The sequence below is a fragment of the Rhinopithecus bieti genome, unplaced genomic scaffold, assembly GCF_001698545.2.
Source record: "Rhinopithecus bieti isolate Rb0 unplaced genomic scaffold, ASM169854v2 scaffold_31787, whole genome shotgun sequence".
NCBI classification, from domain to species: Eukaryota; Metazoa; Chordata; class Mammalia; order Primates; family Cercopithecidae; genus Rhinopithecus; species Rhinopithecus bieti.
Genome location: NW_016814655.1, coordinates 2384492 through 2400114, shown reverse-complemented (window position 1 = coordinate 2400114; position 15623 = coordinate 2384492). Strand labels below are relative to the sequence as shown.

The 15623-nt window shown below is 39.8% G+C and overlaps 1 protein-coding gene across 1 annotated transcript in view; it reads left to right on the top strand.

Annotated features, from left to right (window-relative positions):
• The window catches only part of SORCS3 (sortilin related VPS10 domain containing receptor 3), a 620373-nt gene that overhangs the window by 309076 nt on the left and 295674 nt on the right, over positions 1 to 15623 (top strand). The window lies entirely within an intron of this gene.

Sequence of the window (15623 nt, the reverse complement as noted above, 5' to 3'; positions counted from 1 at the left end):
GGGTGCATGGACATCCATTGGCTGATCCTTCTCAGGTACATCATGCAGGACATTTCTGGCCCTTTGCTTTGGGATTAGAGCATTTCTAAAACCCTAGCTCAAAATGGGCGGAGTGCGGGAAGTGAAAAAAGCAAAGTGAAATGTAATTTCCTCTTTAATATAGACTGTCATTTAATCTAGTATTATAGAAAATGATTCGATCTTAAAAACCTATAAATTACGCTTGACAACTCTCTGACGTTCCTCTCCTTTCCCTTTCGGAAATTATACATGGCAACAGTGGGCTGTGGCAGAAAGGAGCATTCTGAATGCGGTTTATTGGCTCTTAATGAGAAGCGATTAATCTAAATCACCATAGGGGTGGATCCTTTGTGGAACTTTGAAATCAGAAGTGGCAGTGGGACCTTTTGACAAATGTGCTGTTCTGTCCTTAACAACACAAAAAGTTTGCAAAGGTTTGTGTGGTATTGTTTTCTTTCTTTCTGCAATAAGGAAAGAATACACACACACACACACACACACACCCACACACACTCAGAGCAGTCACTTGGACAAAATACAAAACCATCACATTTGGGCTCCTCCATTTCTTACCTCTTCACTCCTTCCTCCCCTGCTTCTTCCCACCCTCTCTGGCTGAGGCAGCTGGGGCTGCTCATTATGTAGTTATCTGGAAGACCCTTTTCTCTGTTTATTACTGTTACTGTGTTTTTCTCTTCCCTGCCTGTCTGGGGACCACCTGGCACAGAATGATGGATCATTACAGAGACTACTTGCCTGGCAAAATTGCTACCTCGGTCCCCTCCTCTTCTGCTTCACGTTGAGAAAGGAAGCAAAACCAAACAACCAAACACCCTAAAAACCCAAACACCTATGATCACAAGCTCTTTTGTTTTGGGATAATGGGGTCAAATTTGCAGCTGAAGGGATGATTCCATAAAAGTAGGATGATGGTGGGTAGGGCAGGATGAGAGAACACCCACAGAGAAGATCTGTTAGGTTAAAAAAAGAAAAAATCCCATTTTTCCTCCTGCTTTCTGTTTGGTTCTTTTCTGCCTTTGTTTGCACTAATTCTTTGTTATTGCCTTGCTGTGCCCTCTGTCTCCTTTGCTATGTCACCAATACAGAGTACAGCAAGAAGGATAAAACACTCAACTTGGGAGGGAAAGTTCTGAATTTGAATCTGTCTTAACACTTAGTAATCAATTGTCACTGAGTAGCCAATTGTCAATAAGTAGCCACTTGTCACTGAGTAGCAAGTCACTGAGCCCTGGCATTACTTTTGTTGTAGAATGGGTGTGATAGGCAGAATAACCACCTCCCCAAAATTCCCTACTCCCCAGAATTTGTGAATATGTTCAGCTATATGACAAGAGGGAATTAAAGTTCTAGATTGAATTAAGAATGCTAATCAGCTGATCTTAAAATAAGGAGAGTACCCTGGATTATCAGGTGGGCCATTGTAATCTAGAGAATGAGAAAGAGGGAGGAAGAAGAACAAGAGTGATGCAGTATGACAAAGGCTGAACTAGCTGCTGCTGGCTTTGAAGATGGAAGGGGCCAGGAGCCAAGGAAAGTGGGCAGCCTTTGGAAGCTGCAAAAGGCAAAGAAAACAGATTCTCCCAGTATTAGACTGTTTTCACACAGCTATAAAAAACTACCAGTAATTTATAAATTACTGAGTAATTTATAAAGCAAAAATGTTTAACTGACTCATGATTCCACATGGCTGAGGAGGCCTCAGGAAACTTACAGTGATGGTGGAAGTTGAAGGGGAAGCAAGGCACATCTTACATGATGGCAGGAGAGAGAGAGAGGGAGGAAGTGCCACACTTTTAAAACCATCAGATCTTTTTAGAACTCACTCACTGTCACAAGAACAGCATGGGAGAAACTGCCCCCGTGATCCAATCACCTCCCACCAGGTTCCTCCATGGACATGTGGGGATTACAATTTGAGATGAAATTTGGATGGGGCTTGGAGACAAACCATATTGCTCCCCTAGAGCCTCCAGAAGGAACATAGCCCTGCAGACACCTGGATTTTAGCCAGTGAGACTCATTTTGGGCTTCTGACTTGCAGATAGGTAAGATAATAAAGTTATATTGTTTAAGTCACCAAGTCTGGGATGATTTGTAAGAGCAGCAACAGGAAATTACTAGAGGGGATACTATAGAACTGAATGCTATTCTCCCCTACACATACCAAATTCATACGAATCATAGGATTCATATGAAATTTTAACCACCCCCAGCGTGAGGGTATTTGGATGTTGGGCATGCAGGAGGTGGTTATGTCATGGGCAGAGCCCTCATAAATGGGATTAGTATCCTTTTAAAAGGGACCTCAGAGAACTCTCTCTCCTCATTACATCACATGAGGACACAGTGAGAAAGCATTCATTATGAACAAGGAAGCAGGCTCTCATCAGATGCTGAATCTGCCAGTGCCTTGATCTTGGACTTCCCAGCCTCCAGAGCTGTGAGAAATAAGTGTTGGGTATGCATAAGTCACCCAGGGTATATTCTTTTATAGGAGCCCCAGTAGACTAAAACAGGGGTAACAATACCTGCTTCACATTCCTCACAGGGTAGAGTGAGGATCAAGGAGACAAGAGCTGTGGAAGAACTTGGCATACTGTAAAATGCCATGCAACCCAAAGACTTTGGTAGGAATTAACTCTGCCCATAGGTGAAGGCATGCAGCACAGGTGTCTTGAGCTGGGGGTAAAAGCACAGACCAACCAAGTGCTTTGAACACCTGCCAACTCCTTGTACAGCCTGACTCCTTGTTTTTTTCATTGTTTTCTGGGAGCTAAATGTCTCTCGTCTGGGAGAATAGGATCAGTACCCCTTGTTCTTTCCTCAGGACAGTTCCTGCTTGGGTGAACGGACTCTGAGGCACCATTGGTTATTACAGCCTGGTCTCTTATGTGGTCCATTGTCTCAAAGGATTGTTGTAGCAGCAAGTTGTCTTTGTTCTGTGTTGATCACAACTAGCATTTAGATGTTTGGGGGCCCGCCCCGGCCCCTCACATGTGTAGGCAGTCACTGGGGATGGGCAGTTGAGTTCTAAGGAATGTTCATGTGATATGATTCTTACTGGGCAATGCAATGTTCCCAGATGTACTGATGTTACCAATGATGATGAAGCTCTTGGCTGCATAGGCTCTTTCAGCTAGACCAGGATATAGGATATTTCTAACTATATTTGCTCCCAAGATTGTTTTCCTCATGATAACTTAAAGCGTGTCTTCCTTCTCCTAAATGTAATAATCCTCCCCAGATATCTAGGTTTAGGTTCCTGTTTTAGTTCATTATCTATTGCTTGTAAAAGAACTCATGAAACTGTGTTATTTATAAGAAACAGGATTTATTTTTCATAGTTCTGGAAGCTGGGAAGTCCAAGGTCAAGGAGTTACATCTGGTGAGTGTCTTCTTGCTGATGGGGACCCTAAGCAGAGTCCCAAGGTGGCCCAGGGTATCCCATGGCAAGGGGGACTGAGCATGCCAACATGCTATGCTCAGATCTCTCTTCCTCTTCTTATAAAGATGCCAGTTCTATGCCCATGATAATCCATTAATCCATTAACCATTGAATCCATGAATCCATGAGTGGATTTGACACATTAGTAAGGACAGAAAGCCCCTATGATCCAATCACCTCTTAAAGGCCCCATCTCTCAAAACTGTCACATAGGGGATTAAGTTTCAGCATGAGTTTTGGAGGGGACAAATATCTAAACCATAGCAATCCCTGAAAACATCCCAAGTTTGAGGCTTCCTATAGGAAGAATTTAAGGTCCAATGGAAAAAAAATAGAGTTAGTAGGTGAACGTATGAAAGCTCCCCCTTTTTTTGATGTTCACTGGAAGAAATACTAAAGATAATACAATAAATAATAAATATTAGCGACAATCTGCAATTCTTAAATTAGCCATAATGAATACTGTGCAATTAATTTCCATTTACTGTCTCTTGTGCACTTGATTTTTTTCAGGCTTTTCCTCCTACACAGCTTCAACAAGATGCTTATAAATTAGGTTTGTTTTGTAGTAGATAATAGGCATGCTGGTGGGCATTTTTTTGCTTATCTTTTCATATAGTCATTGCCTTTGTGATTTTAGGCTTTGGAACAGTGATTCTTAATTCTGGGGTCCCACTGTGGTCCCAGATGTGCACAGTAGCAACTTGGATGCTTGAAGCAACAAATGCCTTGGATGATCTTGATTAAACTCATTAGATATTTCTGAAAAGCAAACACACCTGGTTATGTATGTATGCCTGTGACAACATTGTGCCAACTCACGTCTTCATCCTATTTAACCTGTGCCTTAGTCCGTCTGATCTTAGAAATGCATGTTTGAGTTTGTATCTTGCTTTAATGCTCCTAATGTGGAGAAAAAAACAAACAAAACCCTGAATCAAAACATCAAAAATAAGCAAAATGACTTTGAAATCAATCCTGTATTCTGCATCTTTTGAATTATGAAACTTCTTTATACTTCTCTCCTGGTGTTAGATTTGCTTTTTAAACTTATTGGAAATAAATATCTGGCTGAAAAATAATGTGGCCACCAATTTTTTAACTTTATCTGTATCCAACTTATACAAAAGAATAATATGAAGTAGCAGAGGAATACTGACCTGAATGCCAATTACTGCATATGCAACTGGTAATGCCTTGGCTGGCAGAGGGACAGTGCCTCAGGTAAAGATATTGCTGACTGCCTTTATGGAGATGAAGCTAGCTTCTCTGTCTAGTAGGACACTGATGAGCCCCAAATACAATGCACTGAATATTTGGTCAAGCAAACTGAGAAACCTTTGAGTGACCTTCACTCAATCATGCATCACATGATTTATTGAGCACGTGCTTCAGGCAGTGCAGCAAAGAAGACCAGAGAATGTTATTTAACCAAAACTCCCTGCCTTTAAGGAACATTATATCAAGGTGGCAAAGTGAGGTAAACACAAATAAAACATAAAATAACCAATATTTTAAAATATATTAATGTATTTATAAATTTCATATATATTTAAACATAAAATCGTAGTTCAATGTGATTGTGAATTTGCTGGTGGAGTTCTTGGAAGACAGAGATCGTTCAGCTGGAGCACTCAGGAGGCTTCATGGAAGGGATTGAGTTAAAATGGGACTTGAAGGAAAGCAGGGAGGATGCTGGGCTTTCTAGGTAGGGGAGTAGCATTGGCAAAGATAGGATTGTTGTTGCAGGAAGCACAGTGATTTGAAAAAACTCTGAAGCACAGCTTGGCTTGAGCAAATGGTTATGTTGAAGAGGTCAAGCCTAAAGACAGCATGGGAGCCCACTAAATGTCTGAAATGCTGAGTGTGTTTTTAAAGATATGTAGAGAATATTGGCCTTTCTTGTGGAGGGAAGATTTCATGATCAGAGCTGGGCTGGGAGAAGTCCATTCGGTATGTGGTGTGTGGGATAGTTTGGGGCAGGAAATTCTTACTGCAGAGGGGAGGTCCATAACACCACTCCCTCAATTGGGAGATACTCTTTTTCCTGTCCACACTGGGGCTTCATCACTACCCCACCGTCATGACACACCTGTCCTGCACAACGACTTGTGCTCACCGTGTGGTCAGATATTTACTAGCTTTTCAAATTTTCCAAGGGCAGGCAATGCGTAGCACGTTTTCTCAAGAAGTTATATGCATGTGTATATGTGTGTGTGTAGACAGATAATGTTTTATGATTATAAAGGAAGTGTGTGCTCATTGCAGAAAATTTGGGGAAAATAGAAAAGTATAAAGAAAATAAAAAGTATTCATAATCTTGCCAGTCAGGAATAACCACTGTTAACTTGTGAATTTTTGTTTCAAGTCATCTACTATGGATAAGTACAGACAAGAAATATAACCAATGTTTAACAAAATTGAGATGATGCTTCATGTGTGTCCAGCCTGCATTTTATGCACCGTGTAAACATATGATTGTTTTTCATATGTCATAAAAGTATTTGAATTCATTTTAATGGCTGCATAATATTCCATTGAATGGCTTTAGCTCACTTTAGTCATGGTCCTATCAAATATAGTCGTTATTTCTAATTTTGTATTATTATAAAAACATTGCATTGAACCTACAGGTGCATAAACCTTTTATTGGGTTTCTGGTGGTTTCCTTAGATAGTTTCCTAGAAGGAAATTTACAGGGTTAAAGTTATGATTATTTACGAGAGTCTCATTCCATTGGTTTTCAGAGTGGTTATGGCAATTTATGCTTGCATCAACACTGACAGTCTGCCTAGCTCACTCCACTGCCTTTACCATGGTCACCCATACCCTCCCTGTTGCTACATTCAGTAGCCAATTCTCGGAAATCTTTATACCTGATCATCAACTGCATTTGGCACAGCTGGACGCTCTTCCCTAATACACTTTCTTTCCTTGATTTTAAGAGTATCTCACTCTTTGAGTTTTCCTTCTCCCTCTCAGGCTCCTTTCCTGGTCTGTCCCTATCTTTTTGACCCTAAACATATTATAGAGCTCAGTTCTCTAGACTCTCTTTTGTCTGTATTTGCTGTTGTGGTGATCTCTAGATTCACGTCTTTAAGTGTTATTCAGACTCTGATGTCTCCTTGATTCTTATCTGCAGGCCAGCCCTCTCCTCTGAATATAAGCCTTGTACATCCCTCTTCTACTTACATCTCTGTTTGGATCTGTATTAAGCATTTCAAATCCAAATTCTTTATTTTTAAAGCCCTGAACCTGTTTTTCTATCTCATAAATGCTAATTCCACTTTCCCAGTTGTTCAGGCCCCAAACCTATCAGATAATTTGAATTAGTTCCAATTTGTAATGTACAGTTTAAAAATCTTTTAAGGGGTCATCTCATTTTCTCTGATACTCCACATCTAATCTGTAAGCTGATCTTTTTAACCTTTCTTCCAAAAATACACCCAGAAACTGACTACCCCTCAGCACCTCAGTGCTCCAACTTGGTGCAGGCCATTCATCTGTCCCTTCTGGTCATTACAGAGCCTCTCCCGGTCTCTTTGATTTTTTCCCCACCTCCTCCAATGCTCTATTGGACATGGTGGCCAGAGTGAGAGGATTAAAAAACAAGCCCTAGCCTATCAGAGCCCTGCTCATTGTATGTGTATCATACACTTTCTACGTCACTTGCGATAAAGCCGGAGTTCTTATATCAACGCCTGGGTCCACGTTTCCTTGCTGGGTCCGCATTTCCTTGCCTACCTCATTTCCAACACTCTACCTTGTTCACGCTGTTCCAGCCTACTGGGCTCCTACATTCTTTTGCAAATGCTGCCTTCCCAATGAGGCCTTTCCTGACCACATGATTTAAAACTACACAGCCAGTCTTTCAGCACCAACCCTTCCCTTTTCTGCTTTCTTTCACTCCAAAGGCCTTATCACCATCTGATATGCCACATTTTACTTATTTGTCTGTCTGTTGTTTGTTCTTCCTTCACTAGAATGTAAGCTCTATGAGGGAAAGTATTTTCATTCTGGTTTGATTACTGCTCTGATCTAGGTCCTTAGAGTAGAGCTTGGCATGGAGTAAAGCCTCAGTCAATAGGCTGGATGAATAAATGGTGCGAATATGTTTGTTTGATTAAAGTGTTCATTAGCCTGTTATTTTATCTCTAGTCTCATGTCTTATTTTTATATGTATTTTTTACTTTAAAACATTGTAGGGATATACAAATAATATGAAATTTGCCATCTTCCCCATTTTTAAGTGTACAGTTTAGTAGTGTTAAGTACACATTGCTTTACAACCAATCTTCAAATTTCTTTTCATCTTGCAAAACTAAAACTCTATATCTACTAAACAACAACTCCTCATTTCTCTCTCCACCTAGCCTTAGTATCTACCATTCTACTTTTTGTCATTATGATTTTGACTACCTTAGGTACCCCATGTAAGTGCAATCATATAGTATTTTTTTCTTTGTGACTGGTATATTTCACTTTGCATAATGTCTTGAAGGTTCATCCATGTAGCATGTGTCAGAATTTCCTTCCTTCCTAAAGCTAAATAATATTCCATTGTAGTGTATACCACATTTTGTTTATCCATTCATTCATTGATAGACACTTGGGTTGCTTTCACCTTTTGGCTATTGTAAATAATGCTGCTATGAGCATTGGGTGAACATATCTCTCTTTGAGACCTTGCTTTCAATTGCAAGACTCTTGTTTCATGTTGCCACATTGCATTTTAGAGTAGTCACGCCAATTTATACTTGCATCAATACTGACTGTCTGCCTACTTCACTCCACTGTCTTGGCCATGGTCACCAATATCCTCCACAATGCTACATTCAATGGTCAGTTCTTGGTACTCATCTTTCTTGACCATCAATTGCAATTGACACAGCTGGACACTCACTTTTGGGTATTACCCAGATGTGGAATAGCTGGATCATATGATAATTCTATTTTTAATTATTTGATGAACCACCATACTGTTTTCTGTAGAGGCTGCACTATTTTTTGTTCCCACCAACAGTTCACAAGGGTTCCAACTTTTCATATCCCTGTCAACACTTGTTATTTTCTGATTTTTTATTTTTTATTTTTAAACAGTAGCCATGAGTGTGAGATTGTATTTCATTGTGGTTTTGATTTGCATTTCTTTAATGATCAGTGGTTTTGAACATCTTTTTATTTGCTCACTGGTCATTTGTATTGCTTTGGAGAAATGTCTATTCAAGTCCTTTGCCCATTTTTTAAATAGGATTGTTTTCTTGTTATTTTTGTACTTTATTTTTTTTTTCTTGAATAGCCTCAACGAGTGTAGTTTTGTTCGCATGCTTATGTTAAATCCTGAGGAACAAGTATAAATAAGCTTAATATAATGAATTCGGGTGGAAAGGTGGGGAGTCTAATCTTGGCAAAAAGAATGACATGTATTGTGGCCATAAGTGAGACAGCATATGTATTAGCATAAATGCCTATTGGTGTTCTGTGACATTTATATGTAGTTTACATATTTTATGTGTAACAATCCCAGCTGCAGCATCATTGACATTTTGTGTTGGATAATTCTTTGTTGTGAGTCACTGTCCTGTGCTTTGTCACATGTTTTACAGCATCCCTGGCCTCTGCCCACTAGATACGAGAACTCTGCTGCCCCCGGCTGTGATAATTAATATATCTACATACATTGCAAAATGTCTCCTTGGTATGACCCCTTCTTTCCCCTCAGTTAAGAACCACTGTTCAAAGAATGAATGCTGGTATATTGTGAGTAAAAGCCATATCTATAGTAGGCTCTGTTTGTGTGGAAGTCAATATTCAACAACTTATCAATTATATCAGTGGGTTTAGGGGATAACTATGCTGTCATTGTTTTATACTCTAAGAGCTCATATTGATATTGTTATTTCTTATTGAACACTAACTTTGCTAAAAGTCTACCATTAGGACTCAATTATGCAGTAAATTATAGCCTTTCTTTTTTTTCTATTTAGAGAAACGTCTGTTTGCTCCTATTCTGAGAACACGCCCAAAGCGTTGAACTAGAATGTTTTCCTTGACTTTCTGGATCTCTGGCAGAGTGAGAGACTGAGAAACCTTTAGCTTTCACTTGATTTTAATAGATTGCACAAAGGATACGCAACTGAATAAAGTGACATATTCATCAATGATATTGTTAAGACTCACTCAGCAGCAGGAAACGGTGCATTGTGGAAAGATTTCTGGGGAGGATTTTGACCTCTCCAATACTAATGTTGACTGGTTTGGACATAGATAATCTGACAGGCTTTTGAGAGTATAAGCTGACTAAGCATAGCCCCTGCCTGACTCCTGACTTCCCTGAGTGTCCTTTGCAATTTGCAATATACCATTAAACTTAGGACCACTATTATTCCACATTCTCAGGAATTTCCTTCAGAAAGCATTACAAGTTTTTTGTTTTTTTTTCCCAAAAGATATTGCACCATATGTATGTTGGTAATCTCTAAAGCTTGTCCATCTCTAATCTTGGACACAGATGATTCATTTACAGTGAATGGCTAAATCATAGGAACTTGATTGTCTGCAGTTCTTACCCTAAGGCAGTGTCATGTTTAGTCTCCTCATGGGGTATAGCCATCCAATGAAGAGATGAGAGCGTTCATTCAAAGCAGCAATTGTGTTTAGCAAATTGACAATTATCTACCAATTGGTGTTTACTCTGGCAGTATTCATATTGGTTAATAGAGTGCGTTTTCTTAAAATATTACCAGAAATGCAAAATGCATGTAAAGTGAATGTAAAATATAAGGCATTAAAATATGATGTTTTTCTCCCTGACACTTTTCTGTGTTTTAAATTATGGCAAACACACACATACAGACAGCATGTGTTAAGATTTACCCTCTTAACCCACTTCCACATGTACAATAGAGTGCTAACTATATGCACATTGTATGTACAGCATATCTCTAGAATTATTTCATCTTGCGTGACTGAAATTTTATAACCATTGAACAGCAACTCCCCAGTCCCCTCTATGCCCACCTCTTGCAATTTTCTCCACAAAGTTCAGGAATGATGGTAGTCAAGAGGGAGGCAAATAATCCCCGAATCACCTTGATTTGTCTCCAACTTGCTTGGCATCACTTCTGACTTCAGTTGTGCTCTTATCCTAGGTAATTTTTTTTTTGGTGGTGGGGGATGGGGTCTGGCTCTGTTGCCCAGGCTGGAGTGTAGTTGTATGATCTCAACTGCCCGGGCTCAAGCAATCCTCCCACCTCAGCCTCCTGTTAGCTGGGGCTATAAGTGCATGCCACCACACTATGCTAATTTTTTTTTTTTTTTGGTAGAGATGAGGTTTCACCAAGTTGCCTAGGCTGGTTCTGAACTCCTGAGCTCAAACAATCTGCCCACGTCAGGCTCCCAAAGTGCTGGGATTACGGGTGTGGGCCACCATGCCTGGCCTTATCCTGGGTAATTTAAAGGTAAAGGTTAACATTTATTTAGTACTTACGTGCCTGATAGTGTGCTAAGCCCCTTTAATCACTGTCTCATTTAATCCTTTCAATAGTACTACGAGGTAGGTACAATTACCATCTCCTTTTTTCTCTAGATGAAATAACAGACTTGGGATAATTGAGACGGAGTTTCACTCTCATTGCCCAGGCTGGAGTGCAATGGAACAATCTCGGCTCACTGCAACCTCTGCCTCTCGGGTTCAAGCAATTCTCCTGTCTCAGCCTCCCGAGTAGCTGGGATTACAGGCACGTGCCACCACACCTGGCTAATTTTAGTATTTTTAGTAGTGACAGGGTTTCATCATATTGGTCAGGCTGGTCTCGAACTCCTGACCTCAGGTGATCTACCCGCCTCGGCCTCTGAAAGTGTTGGGATTACAGGCATGAGCCACCGCGCCTGGCCTTGAGTAACTTCTTTCTGTTTACATCTGAAGTGTCAGTCTGAGGAGCTTGTTCTAAAGACATCTGCATTGAGAATCTGCGAAACCATATATGAAAACCCCTCCTCCCCTTCCAGCACATGTATACCCACTGCAGGTCTCATGTCAGGACAAACTGCTTTATAAAGAATCAAAACAGAATGAGGAACAAAACAAAATAAAAATCTCTAGTGGGATCTCTGTCCTGTTCGTATTGCCAAAATCACATAAATGCAGAACTCACGATATCTAAACAGCCATTGCCATAAATTATACATTATATACCTATAATTATACATTGAAAGGTAAGCTTGTAAATGTCTTTGTTTTTGTAGAAACATGCTATCACAGCTTTAGCAAGAGTCACATGCCTCATCCATAAATTCAGTCCACAGATACATTTAATTTGGGCACAATGTTTTTTAAAAACCCAATTTTAAATATTTTGAGGGAATGATGTACACTTTCCGATTTGACACAGTCCTCACCAGTCTTTATCTTGCCTTGTCTGCTTCACTTGCTCACTTTACCTGCTTTGCCCTCATAGGCACTGGGATTTGAAATCCATGTGTAACAAGAAAAATTTGAGCGGACATGGATGGTTTTCTTTATAGGTTTGGTACGTGAACATACAATACACATATGTTACCTTGAGGCTTAACTTCTGACAGAATATTTGCTCTCTGATTATATTTGTATAAATAGTATGACCTCCTCCTTTTTTATTTTTGAGCACCTACAACTAACTTGTGTCTTCCTCTTAGATTCCTACTGTTTTAATGCTTGATGCTCCTGTGCTCAGAGGTTGAGATGAGTGAAGCTGCATTTTTGGCAGGTTTCTCAGAGATGCTTTAAAAAAGGATTTTGTGTGTGTGTGTGTGTGTGTACAGAGCATGGAAGGTGTGGGTTTTGAGGCAATTAGAAGAGTAATAGGCAAGTTGCTTTTCTCCTGAGCCTCAGTTTCCTTATCTGTGAAATATAACTCATGATACCTACTTCACATGATTTGTGTGAGATTTTAATAAAAAATCAGGTAAAATGCCCAGCATAGGTTAGAAATCCAGAATATGTCAGTGTCTATTTCCCTTCCTTTCATTCTTCTCAAAAAATTGAATTGAATAGAGACACTGCCAGTGATATCAAAGTATATCAAATAATTTCTGATGAGAATGTCAGAGAAGGGTAGTAATAAAAATGTACTCTCCCCAACAAAAGCTCCATAAAACTGCCACTCAATATCAATATGCTTTATTGTATATAAATTTCTGTGTGTGTGTGTGTGCACATAAATGCAGCATCTCTGTATATGTTAGTGTATGTGTGCTCACACATATGTGTTGTGTGTGGATTAATATGCATGTGGGTGTGCAAGTGGGCTTGTGTGTGTCTCTGTGTGCATGTGTGCACAGAAAGAAACAGGGCTAGGGGAAGCAAATACATTGCACAAGATGTTCAATGGTAACACTCATTTAGTATATTATAACTCACGGTATATAAAATAAAGTTCATTTATGATGTTGGTCTTACCTTCTAATTAAAATCATAGGCATGAAGCTTTTTTATACCTGCATAAAATAAGCAGTTTAATTTTTCTACACCAGGGGAAAAATGATTTCATTGCCTGTTATGTAGACCATTGGTACATGATGTGAAGCAAGTGAGGCTGGTTATGAAAGCTTTTTTTTTGAGACAGAGTCTCGCTCTGCCACCCAGGCTGGAGTGCAGTGGCGTGATCTTGGCTCACTGCAACCCCCACCTCTAGGGTTCAAGTGATTCTCATGCCTCAGCCTCCTGAGTAGTGGGGATTACAGGTGTGTACCACCATGCCCAGCTAATTTTTGTATTTTTAGTAGAGACAGGGTTTCACAATGTTGGCCAAGCTGGTCTTGAACTCCTGACCTCAAGTGATTTGCCCACCTCGGCCTCCCAAAGAGCTGGGATTACAGGCATAAGCCTGCGCCCGGCCAAAGGCCTCCTTCTTACCCATTATATTCGTCCTCTCAAACTCTGCGAGCACCACAGATGCTTCCTGGTAGGTTTTCTCAAGGGCAGCTTGAGTGCTTTGACCCGTTTCCCCTACCCCTTCATAGTGCCATGGGAAGAGGAAGTTGTTTGGTCTGTGATTACTCTAAGAGTATTTCTCTGCATTATTCACACATGAGTGAAAAAAAGTTATTATACTGCTCCATTTCTTAAAAATGTGCTGATAACTAGATGACTTATTTCAATGAAGCCAAAGCAAATATTTGAGAAAAGAAAGTAAGCTTGTCTTAGAAGCTGTAAAGGAAAAAAAGAGGGAAAGGACTATGAATCTTAGCACTTAAAAGACCTACATTTGTTTTAAAGCTTATTTTATAATACTAATATATGCTCTGGGTAACATTTTAAAAATTCTGTTAGCTAACACTTTTATTTTATAAGATATGGAAATTTGGGGGGCTATGTTTTATACTCTGGACCTTATGGTTTAGACTACATGATAGAAAATTGGTGGCAACATATGCAAAGATAGGAAAAACTCTAAGAGGAGATAAATTCACTTGCTCATTCAGGAACTCAGAGAAGCCGAGTTGAGCTGGATAGTACATTCCAAAAGGGTTGTGCTGTTGATGAAGCCAGGACATAAACAGGGGTTCAGATTTTGCTAGGATGTTTTAAGGATTTTGGAATATAGGAAGATCGGTTAAACCACTGGTTTTAAGTGACAGAATGTCAGAATCAGATTTGTGTTACAGGTTGATTGTTCTGGCCACAGTGTGAAACATGGATTGGAAAGGACAAGGCTACTGTGGTGAGACTGGCTGGAGTTGTCTTACAGTAATCCAGGAGAGACATTTGCATGTTTTGGACTAAGACAATTACAATAAGTAAGGAGATAATGGATTTGGTGTTAAGAGTTAATTGAAAAGTAAAATACACTGGCCTCATAGACTTATTCTTTCAGAAGGTGAGAAAGTAGAGTCAAGGATGCATCTTGGGCTTTTTGCTAAACATGGATAGTTGGTGGAAACGCTCATGGAGCTAGGGTATACTGGATAAGCAGTAGGGCTGCGATCAGGTACCACTGTGGGCACATCTGGAGCTCAAGGTGCTTGTGGGGCATCTAAATAGAAGCATCTTCCAGGCAACAGAGCTTCCAAATCTGTGACTGAGACTCAGAGATTTAGGAGTTTTCCCCAGGAGGTGGTGATTTTCAAAAGGAAAAGGAAAAGAATCAGGAATGGAAGATGTCACTGAGTAATAGTATTTTGAGTGAAAAGGAAGAAAGTCAAAATGGAGGGTTAAAGAGTGGTCACAGTTAAAGGATAATAAGAGAAAATTGAGTATCCAAATGAAATGAAAAGGAAAAATAGATGAACATGGGGTTATGGAAGCCCCTGGAAGAGAATGCTTCAAAAAATGCTTCAAAAAAAAAAAAATGTTGTAGTATGAAAGGCTGCTATGAGTTTAAATAATGGAAAAGTCTGGGTGTCTAAGCGTTTATTGGTTTAAATACTAAAAAGGTAGTCATATCTTTAGTGAGATCAATGTAATTGTGGTACTCAGGCAGATCACCTGAGGCCGGGAGTTTGAGACCAGCCTGGCCAACTTGGCAAAACCCCATCTCTACTAAAAAAGCAACAACAAAAAAGAATATACATTATGCCATATGCTCAAAGCCAGTTTGGATATTATCAGAGTCAGGTTATTGTTGAGGAAACTGAGGTTAGGTAACTTTCTCAAGATGATACAATATTAACAGAGAACTGTTGAGATTTGAACGTGGCCTCTCTGATGCCAAAGATTTTTCGTTACAATATTTCTGTCCCCTTGACTGAAAGATGATAAACCTTCTGTGGGAGTAATATTTGCCCAAGGACCTTTGGGGCTATATGCTTTGGAAAATATCTCTAACAAAGGAATCATAAAAACCACTTAATTGAATGCATAAAACAATTCAGAAAGAACAAAACAAACAGTGGGATCATGGCAGCATGGCAGTGGGGGAGGGAGCTTCTCATGACTAAAGGAACAATGCTGTGATTAACAATGACATGGAGAAGGGATTGGGGAGAAAGAGAGAAAGAGAGAGAGATGACTATCTCAAGGTCAGGAGACAGAAGACCACAAAAAATATTCCCAGCGCTTAAAAGATGGACATCATAAATGAAACCTGCTTCTATATGCAGACCTAGTCTTGCCCCCTATTTTTACCTCAATTCAACAATAAGACACTAAATCAGG